The following is an 11842-nucleotide window of genomic DNA, read 5'->3' on the forward strand; positions in this document are numbered from 1 at the left end:
TTACCGACTGACGAAGAAAGATCTCGATTGAAAAAACTGCTCCGCAGGGCTCGAACGAACTTTTCTGCGGATTTCCTCCCGTAGCGTGTTAGCCGTCGTCTGCTATGGCAGGCCCACCACCGACGGCGCCACCATCGAGGCCGCGCCGAGCGGAGGAGGAGGGAAGTGAATGGCGCTACTTTGGGAGATTGAGGGGTTTTACACCATACAATTGTGGCCCAGAAGCCACGGCCGCTACAACAAAGAAATAAAAAAAGCAGCAAAAAAGGAGAACATACTGCGTCATTTCCGCCACACTTTTCTCCTAGCGCGCGGAGCACCGCTACTACAGGTTTTCCCGCTCAGTTTAATCCGAACGCCATTGAAAATAATCCAGGTGCCAGCCAATTTAATCTGAGTGCCAGCATTTTTAATCCCAGTGACAATAATTTAATCCAGGCGCCATCACTTTTAATCCCAGCGCCATCCGAATTAATCCGCGTGCCAACTCATTTAATCCCTGCGCCATCCATTTTAATCAAAGTGCCACACATTTTAATCCCAGTGCCAGTCAATTTAATCCTGTGGGAAATTGATTGAGAAACGAATAATTCTTGCATAAGAGCTCGTAACAGGCGTCATGAATGCCGTGTATTCATTGATGTGATCACTATATTGGCGTCTGCACTACAGGAGCACAGTTTCCACGCTACCGGTCTTGTCATGGTTGCTTCACAAACACTTCCGTGTGTTATACACCAGAACACCGTGAATTCAAAGGGCGCGGCGTATTGATGAGCGCCGGTCGCGCCATCTATCCCAAGCGCCGCGAAGTAGCAGGCCTGGGCTGCCACGCCGGGAGATGCGACCCGGCGCGAAAGCGAAGCTTGGGCTTTTTAGCTGGGCGGAAGGCGTGTTTCACGTTTTTTCTAACCTGTCATTTTCGCTGTCTGGATTTAATCAAACTTCAAGACCTCGTGCAAGTCCACAATGGACACACTGAGTGCTGTGCAGACTGCAGAAGCGAATACATCGGGTAGGTACGCTATTACGTTTGTACAAACCACGCGCTATATTGCTAGAACACGTGTGAGCTTTTTGGCACGTAACCTGTGAAGGAATTTACAGCACTGTGTTGGTGCCATATATTATTAAAGCACGCAGAACACTGTCATTGTCAGTGGACACGGCAACCCTGTCGTGACGATGACACCTAATGTGCCGCTCTTCGTGCAGATTGCCGCTGGATGCCTCGTTCTCGCTTCGGCCTCGGGAACAACGATTTCGACAAGTGACGGATGCTGCTGGCGTGGCGCTGAATTGGGAACTCCGGTGACGGTTCGTTTCGACAACGCTTTCGATACCTTTTCTACGCCCCCAACAATCTCAGCTGCTGCGCATGCACATGATGCCCACGGAGAACCGCGCAAAGCTACGATGACGTCACTCACCGATAAGTGGATCGCCTCGCCGTTGGGTTTAAAAGGGCCACCAGCGCCTGCATTCTTCAGTGGACACGGCAACCCTGTCGTGACGATGACACCTAATGTGCCGCTCTTCGTGCAGATTGCCGCTGGATGCCTCGTTCTCGCTTCGGCCTCGGGAACAACGATTTCGACAAGTGACGGATGCTGCTGGCGTGGCGCTGAATTGGGAACTCCGGTGACGGTTCGTTTCGACAACGCTTTCGATACCTTTTCTACGCCCCCAACAATCTCAGCTGCTGCGCATGCACATGATGCCCACGGAGAACCGCGCAAAGCTACGATGACGTCACTCACCGATAAGTGGATCGCCTCGCCGTTGGGTTTAAAAGGGCCACCAGCGCCTGCATTCTTCAGTGGACACGGCAACCCTGTCGTGACGATGACACCTAATGTGCCGCTCTTCGTGCAGGTTGGTGGTCGAAAAACAGGCTTTTCTAGCAATTCCTTATGCCTTATTGTGTTGCCGTGTCCACAAATAGTGCTGGATTGTTTGAATGATGTGTCTTCAATGGCAAGCCTGTTACTTATTCTTTCCGGAGATGTAGAAGAAAACCCTGGGCCTCCGATGGAGGATATGGTTAAAGAAATGCTTCAGAACCAAAAAGAAATTTTGTCAAAAATTAGCGAAATTCAACAAAAACAAGTATCATCAGAATTAAACATAACGCAAATTCAAAGTAAACTTGTCGATATTGAAAAGAAATTACAGAGCATGGATCAAATTGAGAACAGGCTTACCAAAGTGGAAAGTTGCGTTGAGACACTAGATGTGCACGTGGCTGCCTTGAGAAGACAAACTGAGGACTTGGATAACCGCTCTAGGCGAAATAATCTTATCATAAGAGGAGTAGAGGAGGAAGACTCCGAAACAGATGAAATTTTGATGAAAAAGGTGAACGAGGAAATCATTGGAGGTATACTAAAACAAAAACTAAACTCTATCGAACGAATACATAGGTTAGGAAAGAAAATCCCTGGTCAAATTCGTCCGATTATTTTAAGAGTTACGGACTTCAGGGATAAAGTTAGAATTCTGAGCAACTGCAGGAAACTCCGAGGTACACAATTTAGCATTAATGAAGACTTTTCCAAGCGTGTCGTTGAGATCCGCAAGAAACTTTGGAAATCATCGGAAGAAGAAAGAATGAAGGGTGCCAAGGTTAAATTATTTTTTGACAAGCTCCGAGTTGATAAAACTATGTACGCTTGGAATGATGTAACAAACGAACGGAGCAAGTGGCACGCCTCTCCCGATAAAACTACGGCATGAACTCGTCACCCGGAATCCTCTGCTTTTAAAATAATAAATTTAAATGCCAGAAGCCTGGTGAATAAGACCGACGCTTTGGAATGTGCTGTTTTGGAACATGACCCAGACATCCTGGTCATAACAGAAACATGGTTACACACGGACATATGCGATGCAGAAATAACACCTTCCGGGTACATAGTAATAAGAAAAGATCGAGGGAGAAGGGGTGGTGGTGTTGCCATTATGATTAAAAGCAACATTTCATTCACGATTCTGCCAGTTGAGAGTGATATTGAAAGTGTATGGATTAAAACTAACTTAGGCAGTCGTACAGTTTTCATAGGTGGTGTGTACCGTCCCCCCGGTTGCCCCATAGATGCGTTGTTTCAACTCAGGACCTTTATGGATTCGAATCTGCACCAAGGTGATAATATTCTGATCCTAGGTGACTTTAACTTACCAGGGATTGATTGGCTATCCCAATCCCCTGGACAGGTAGAAGTCGCCAGTTGTGAACAACTACTAGAGCTTACGTTTTGTTACGAGCTAACCCAGGTTGTAACGGATTACACACGAGTATGCGGAACGACGTCCTCAATTCTTGATTTGGTTTTTGTATCGCCAGGCTTGATGTCTTCTCTTGTCTGCTGTGAAGTTGCTGAGGGTCTGTCCGACCATAATATGGTTTTATTATCTTTAAACGTTACTGCAGACATACCGAGTACTCATTCAAAGAAGTTCATCCTAGACTTTCAAGCTGCTGATGACGTCGGTGCACTTGACTTCTTAGAACAGTCCCTCGACAAGTTTTTAATGCATTATCACTCCGGAGCCAGTACAGACCTCCTGTGGAACACTTTTTCAAACATTGTGCGACAGTGTATCGAACGTTTTGTCCCCAAACGCCGCAAAATTGTCAGGAAGAAAACGCCTTGGATGACGAGGGAAATTATACATATTAAAAGGAAACTGAAAAGGGAACGAAAAGCCCGTTTGCAAAACTCCACCTCAGAATATAAGGTACGCATTCGACAACTAAGTAAACAGTTAAAGCAACTTGTTCGGGAGAGCAAGGACAGGTTTTATGGCATCACACTCAAAAAATTTCTTGCAGAAGACCCGGGAAAATTTTGGCGCTACATTAATCTTAAGGATAAGCGACCACACGTGGATGCGAGCCAAAATAACGATAAACAGGTTGACAGCTTTAGTGATTTTTTCTCGTCTGTTTTTACACGAGATAACGGTATGGTTCCGCACTTTGTAGACACCTCAGATAGGGTCCCAATAGAGGATATAATAATTAGTGAAGAAGGAATTCTTAACTTGCTCCTCAACATTAATATAAAGAAATCGCCTGGACCAGATGAAATACCCAACGAATTTTTATACAGGTATGCAGCATGGGTTTCAAAATATCTTGCCATTATATTTCGCTCATCTATTACTACCGGCTGTTTCCCCAGTCCTTGGAAGCGTGCCAAAATCGTACCGATACACAAAGGCGGCGCGACAGCAGACGTCAACAACTACCGCCCAATTTCCCTTACCAGCGCATGTTCAAAATTACTGGAGCACATTGTATCAAAACACTTAATTAAATATCTGGATTACCATAAGGTATTATACAGCCGTCAACATGGTTTCAGAAGGAAACTCTCCACGACAACTCAACTTATAGAAATTGTACATGACCTCTCCCAAACCATTAATTCACGTGGACAAACCGACATTGTGTACCTAGACTTTGCAAAGGCGTTTGATAAAGTTTCTCATCCTAAGTTAATACATAAAATAGACGCCATATTTAAGAATCCCGCAATCACGAAATGGTTCGCGTCTTACCTTCTTTGCAGAGAACAGTATGTTCAAATTGGAAACTGCCAGTCTGTACCCTCCCTTGTAGAGTCTGGGGTACCTCAGGGCACGGTACTAGGACCACTCTTATTTCTCGTATTTATTAATGATATGCCTAATGAGATCACTGTACCATTGCGCTTGTTTGCAGACGACTGCGTCATTTACAATAAAATTCAGTCGAGACAAGATCAAGAAGAACTTAACTCAAATCTTCAAAAAATTAAAAAATGGTGCGACGATTGGCAAATGGTCATAAACCCTCAAAAATCAGTGTCTATGTCTATTTCACGTAAGAAGTGTACCCTTAGTTACTCGTACTACATTGATGACAACAAACTCGAGAACGTTGAAAAACACAAATACTTGGGTTTAACGTTTACATCAGATTTACGCTGGAACACACACACAGAAAATGTGTGCATCAAATCGTTTAGAGCCAGGCACGTACCCAGGATTTTTTTTCGGGGGGGGCCCACCACCTCCATCATCATCATCATCATCATCATCATCATGTTTTAGGTCCACTGCAGGACGAAGGCCTCTCCCTGCGATCTCCAATTACCCCTGTCCTGCACCAACCGATTCCAACTAGCGCCCGCGAATTTCCTAATTTCATCGCTCCACCTAGTGTTTTGTCGTCCTCGATTGCGTTTCCCTTCGCTTGGTACCCATTCTGTAACCCTAATGGTCCAACGGTTATCTAACCGGCGCATTACATGACCTGCCCAGCTACATTTTTTCCTCTTGATGTCAATTAGAATATCGTCTATACCCGTTCGCTATTTGATCCAAACCACTCTCTTTCTCTCTTAACGTTATGCCTAGCAATCTTCGTTCGATCGCTCTTTGCGTGGTCCTTAACTTGCTCTCAAGTCTCTGCCCCATATGCACTGGCAAAATGCACTGGGCAATGCACTGGAAAATGCATTGGCACTGGACATATTGCACTGGCAAAATGCACTGATTGCACACTTTATTTTTTTAATAATAATGGTAAGCTTCCAGTCAGGAGCTGGCAATGTCTGCCGTATGCGATCCAACCTATTTTTATTCTTCTGAGAATTTCCTTCTCATGATCAGGGTTCCCTCTGATTAATTGACCTAGGTAAACGTACTCCTTCACAGTCTCTAGTGGCCGACTGGCCATCCTGCTCTCTTGTTCCTTTGCCCGGCTATTTATCATTATCTTCATCTTCTGCATAACAATATTCAACCCCACTCTTACACTCTCTCTGTTAAGGTCTCCAATCATTTGTTGTAACTCGTCTGCATTGTTGTTGAATAGAACAATGTCATCGGCAAACCGAAGGTTGCTGAGATATTTGCCGTCGATCTTTACTCCTAAGCCTTCCCAGTTTAATAGCTTGCATTCTTCTAAGCACGCAGAAAATAGCTTTGGAGAAATTGTGTCTCCCTGTCTGACCCGTTTCTTTATAGGTATCTCCCTGCTTTTCTTGTGTAGAATTAAGGTAGCTGTAGAACCTCGTAGATATTCTAACGCGAAAGACGACTCAGTAAGACCACAAACTATTTACAAATTATATTTACAATAACGGTTGCAGCGCTGACCGGTTAGATTCACAGCGCGAGCCCAGTTCGTTCTTCCTCCTCTTTTCTGGAGTGATGGCGCCTACGCGCCTTGTTCAAACAAACAAATACCTCACGCATGTAGCAATATTTTCCAAGCTTTTTACGTAAGCGTTCTGTACTCCTTGATTACGTAGTGCCTCTACGATTGCTGGTATCTCTACTGAATCAAATGCCTTTTCGTAATCTATATAAGCCACATAGAGAGGCTTATTGTACTCTGCAGATTTCGCGATAACCTGGTTGATGACATGGATGTGATCCATTGTAAAGTATCTCTTCCTGAAGCCAGCCTGTTCCCTTGGTTGACAAAATCCAGTGTTAACCTTATTCTATTGGAGATTATTTTGGTAAATATTTTATATAATACTGGGAGCAACCTAATGGTCCCATAATTGTTCAATTCTTTAACGTCTGCTTTTTTGTGGATTAGTATGTCTGCATTCGTCCAGTTTCCTGGGACCCTTGCAGTCGATAGACACTTCGTATAAAGAGCCGCCAGTTTTCCAAGCATTATGTCTCCTCCATCTTTGATTAAATCGACTGTTATTCCACCTTATCCTCCCGCTCTTCACCGTTTCATGTCTTGCAGGGCCCTTTTGACCTCATCGCTAGATATAGGAGGGTTTCTGCATCCCGTTCATTACTGTTTCTAAGTGAACTATCGTGACTCCTCTTGGTACTGTATACAGGTCAGCTTAGAATTTTTCCGCTGCTTTTACTATATCTTCGAGATTGCTGATGATATTATCCTTCGTATATTTTAGTGCATACATCATGGTTTGTCCTACGCCAGGTTTCTTTTTTACTGATTTCAGGCTGCGTTCATTTCTACGGCTTCTTCAGTCTTTTTCATGTTATAGTTTCGAATATCAGTTATTTTCGCCTTGTTGATCAGTTTTGACAGTTCCGCGAATTGCGTAATGCTGCGCGGCCGCCAGTCCCATACAACCGCGTAGAGCGCAAGACTCTGCGATTCTAGACGCACTGCGCTCACTGCGAAAGGTTAGAAAAACACCCACATAAGCACAGCAGAGAAGTGGCTACGTGAGGCGGTTCGACCGATAACTGTAGAAGCGTCATTCAAATAAGTAATTGTTCTCCACTTCCAGCGGCGATTTCTCTACTTCCTTTTTAAATAAAAAGATGTTGATCCATAAATATTCTCATAAACAACGGTTAACTTTTTTATTATTCGCTTTTGCTTGCAGTTTGGTTGTTGCCTTGGCTCTCTCCCTTAGTAGATCGCTAAATATCTCAACTCCTTGCGATTTTTGTTTCCAGTTGCCAATTTTGCACGAAAAGTGCTATACAGTTAGGGAAAAACAGACGAGGTAACGGGCGACAGTCATCTTGGTTATGGGTTTAATGGTTATTGCAGGGTTTTTTCAAGATGGACGCTCTTTCACGTTATTTTATTTCCCACCTTATCTAACCCATATCACGTGTATATGGTTCCGGTCAGCGTCGCGGCGAGCCGTAACTCAAGGAAACAATGAAGCAAAGGGATAAGTTAAACGCAATTGGCGTTTTCTCCGGCCGCAACTCGTTCCATGAGAGTACAGACCAGCTGAGTAACAGCCGCATCTCTCTCCTGGTCCCAGGATCAGCCTAAACAAAGAAGGTTGAACTAACAAAAGCAACAGCTATGCGCGTGACGGTTGAATAGATGGTGACAACTCAGCGCATCTCAAGTTATCCACGCGGGTGCGGAATCTATGAGAAAACTGTCCTTCACATTACAAGAGGTGCCGATAACTACCGCCATCTAAAAAGAGTGAAAAAGGCAGCATAATGCTGACCGATGAACAGCTGCGAAGTCTCAACATTGATCTGGCGGCGCTTTAGGAATGTGTGAGGAGTGGTGGCGTGGGTGGGGAGGGGGGGGGTATGCTATTTGATTTCGGGGGGGGCCCGGGCCCCCCTGGGCCCCCCCCTGGGTACGTGCCTGCTATTCACTGCAGCTATCCACCGGTGGCGCAGCTTGGCATTCTTCGTTGCGGATGGAAATCGGCGCAGGCTGAAAACACCGCACCGGCACGATTCCCTACGTGTGTTGTGCTCTTCCCAAACAGCGCTAAGCAACCTGCTCCTCTTCCGCTGGTTGTTTTGGCATCCAAACACGACGCAATGATGCCCAGATGACTTCTTCTACTTTGTATCCGTGTGAACGGGCACATTTCCGCACTTTGGAGCCCTAGAGCTGGCGCTTGCTATGTCTACTGGTCGCCGACGAACACACTTTGGCAGCCCAGTACAAAATAGCGCCGGTCGACCGGGCAACCCGGGTGCGAGAGTATGCGTTCGGTTAGTCTGGGGGCGAGACTAGCGTGTTCTGGTCTATACCGCTCGCTCATTTCCTCCTTCTTGAGTCGCATTCCCGAGTGACAAGAGACTCACATAAGCGAATGGAATGGAATGGAATGGAAAACTTTATTGACTCTTTTAAGGTTTTAGCGGGTCGAGGCCGAAGTCTTAATTCTTGAAGCTTGGGTCCTCTTCAGCCATGAATGGGCCCCGAGTCCAGGGCTTCACTGAGCCGGGCCGCCTCGCACGCGTGCGCTATTAGAGCTCTTTGATCCTCTGGCTCGCGGCTGGTGAGCCAGCTCTCCCATTGCTCCGCACTTGGTGTTTTGTGTTTGTGGAATGCCTGGTTTCTTGTACACTCCCATGTAATGTGGTATAATGTTGGTTTAGCTCCACACCACGGACAGGTTGCGCTATACTGCATGGGGAACATCCTACTTAGTATGTGTAAGTTTGGAAAGAAGCCCGTTTGCAGTCTCCGCCAACCTGCGGCCTCCTCCTTTGTTAATGCTTTATGTGGTGGGGGATATTGATATCTTAGCCCCTTATAGAGGTAAGTGCGGCAGAATCGTGACGGATATTAGGCGACTTGGGTCGCGATCATGACATGTGATTTCCTTCCCTATCGCCTTGCATATCGATCGACATTGTTCGCAAGGGTCAAAACTTGCTCACAATTACTCAGGCACTTGGCATAATCACTAAGCGATTCAATATAGCTCACTAATCTTGTATTTTCTATGCACTCTTATGCTTCCGTCATGCATACCAAATGAAATGGTTCTGAAAATCCAACAGCTTATCCTTGCGCGACATGATTAGCTCACTTGTGACTCGCTCGACGCCACCGCCGTCGCACCTCTCCTAACCTGCCTACTAACATATCAAAGGAAATCGCTTTCAAAGCTCAAAGACATGCCCCCTATCAATGACTCAAGTGACGCGATCACTAGTGACTGGCGTGACGTCACCACGCTTCTCACGCATGCACTATCCTAAACTGCCAGCATACATATCAAACGAAGGGGCTTATAAAGGATAATAACCGGCTCACTATCACCCAGCCAATGACGTGATCACTAGTGACTCTTATGACGTCATCATGGTTCTCACCCGACCATGCACTCTCCTAACCTGCCCACATGCATATCAGACGAAATGGCTTTTGAAGAGCAACAACCTGATCATTATCACAAAGTCAAATGAGCTGATCACTAGTGACTTACGTGACGTCATTACGGCTCTCACCCAACCATGGCGACATGCATATCCTGGCGACATGCATATCAAACGAAATGACTCTTAAAGAGCAACAACCTACTCATTATCACAACGTCGAATGGGGTGATCACTAGTGACTCACGTGACGTCTCCACGGTTCTCACCCAACCATGCACTCTCCTAACCTGGCGACATGCATATCAAACGAAATGACTTTTAAAGAGCAACAACCTGCTCATTATCACAACGTCGAATGGGGTGATCACTAGTGACTCACGTGACGTCTCCACGGTTCTCACCCAACCATGAACTCTCCTAATCTGGCGACATGCATATCAAACGAAATGACTTTTAAAGAGCAACAACCTGCTCATTATCACAAAGTAGAATGAGGTGATCACTAGTGACTCACGTGACGTCACTACGGCTCTCACCCAACCGTGCACTCTCCTAACCTGGCGACATGCATATCAAACGAAATGACTTTTAAAGAGCAACAACCTGCTCATTATCACAAAGTGGAATGAGGTGATCACTAGTGACTCACCTGACGTCACTACGGCTCTCACCCAACCATGCACTCTCCTAACCTGGCGACATGCATAACAAACGAAATGGCTTTTAAAGAGCAACAACCTGCCCATTATCCCAAAGTAGAATGAGGTGATCACTAGTGAGTCACGTGACGTCACTACATTGGCACGCGAGCGTCAACTCCCCTTACCTGCCGGCACGTATATCAAAAGAAATGGTTTTCAAAGGGCAGGTAACTGCTTACTATCGCTCATTAACATGACGTGATCACTAGTGACTTACAATGCGCTCTTCCAAGTAACTTGCTCAAGATAGCGTGTTAGAGAAGAGACGCATTGACACGCGCAAACCGTGTTATGATGGTGACTCACATGACGTCTCCATGAAGGCTATTTTTTATTTATTTATTTATTGATACTGCGGTCCTGTTACCAGGACCTTAGCAGGGTGGATACAAAGTGAAAAACATCCAAGTAAATATACAGCGATACATAACATAGGTCACTCGCGATGTACAAATGCAAGCAGTTACTGAATAACATAGTAAATCACTCGCTACATAAACATAGGTGCGATTCAAATAATGGCAATGAGCATTCAGTTACAACGTCATTAGTAAGATTATTCCATTCAACAATAGTTCTGGGGAAAAAGGAAAATTTGAAGCAATTCTTTTTAGTAATTAACGGTGTTATTGTCTGTGAGTGTCGATGACGTGTAGCATAACCAGTAGAGAAAGTGATAAATCGTGATGTATCAATGTTGTAGTGCCCCTTTATGAGCTGAAATAAAAACTTTAAACGGCATGTTTGGTTCCTTTCTGTTACAGGTGGCAATCCACTTCTCCTGAGAAGCTCCGTAACTGAAGTGCGACCATACGAATTATATATGAATCGTACTGCCCTTTTTTGAACTTTTTCTAGTTTAGTAATGTTTCTTTTATTAAAGAGATCCCATATGACAATTGCGTATTCCAACATTGGTCGAATGATGGCATTGTAAGAAAGAAACCGCACAGGAGGCGTAGCGAATTTTAGAGAGCGTCTTAGGAAAAATAGTTTTCGAAGGCAGTTTGCCGTGACAATGTCAACATGTTTGTTCCACGAGAGAGTGTTAGTAATCCAGAGGCCAAGGTATTTATATGCGGTTACTTCAGAAAGCATGATGTTTTCGGTATTGTAGTTGTACAATAAAGGCTTGTTTTTTAACGATATTCTCATAAAGACAGTTTTATCGAAGTTAATTTCCATTTGCCAATCATTGCACCATGTTACTATGCTTTTAAAGGCATCATTCAGTCTAATTTGATCGTCAACAGAGGAAATTTTTTCGTACAGAACACAGTCATCAGCGTAGAACCTAATACCCACAGAAATGTGATCCACAATGTCATTTATGTAAAGTAAAAACAGAAGCGGACCAAGAACTGATCCTTGGGGGACGCCGGAATCAACGGGCACCTTATCTGAACTGGCTGAATTTAGTGTTACAAACTGACGTCGGTTAGTCAAATAATATAACTCTTTATCCAGGCGAGTAGTTTGTTATTTTGCAGAATGTAGCTTAGCTTATGCAACAATTTGTTATGCGAGACTTTATCAAACGCCTTACGGAA

General features: G+C 44.9%; 1 long non-coding RNA gene across 1 annotated transcript; it reads left to right on the forward strand.

The window, feature by feature from the left end:
- Window positions 1-1172: 1172 nt before the first annotated feature.
- On the forward strand, window positions 1173-11440 carry LOC139048626 (uncharacterized). The gene is made up of 2 exons (XR_011507834.1): window positions 1173-1875; window positions 11057-11440. It is a non-coding gene; the product is annotated as an uncharacterized lncRNA (long non-coding RNA).
- The last annotated feature ends 402 nt before the right edge of the window (window positions 11441-11842 follow it).

Source organism: Dermacentor albipictus, chromosome 8, assembly GCF_038994185.2.
Source record: "Dermacentor albipictus isolate Rhodes 1998 colony chromosome 8, USDA_Dalb.pri_finalv2, whole genome shotgun sequence".
NCBI classification, from domain to species: Eukaryota; Metazoa; Arthropoda; class Arachnida; order Ixodida; family Ixodidae; genus Dermacentor; species Dermacentor albipictus.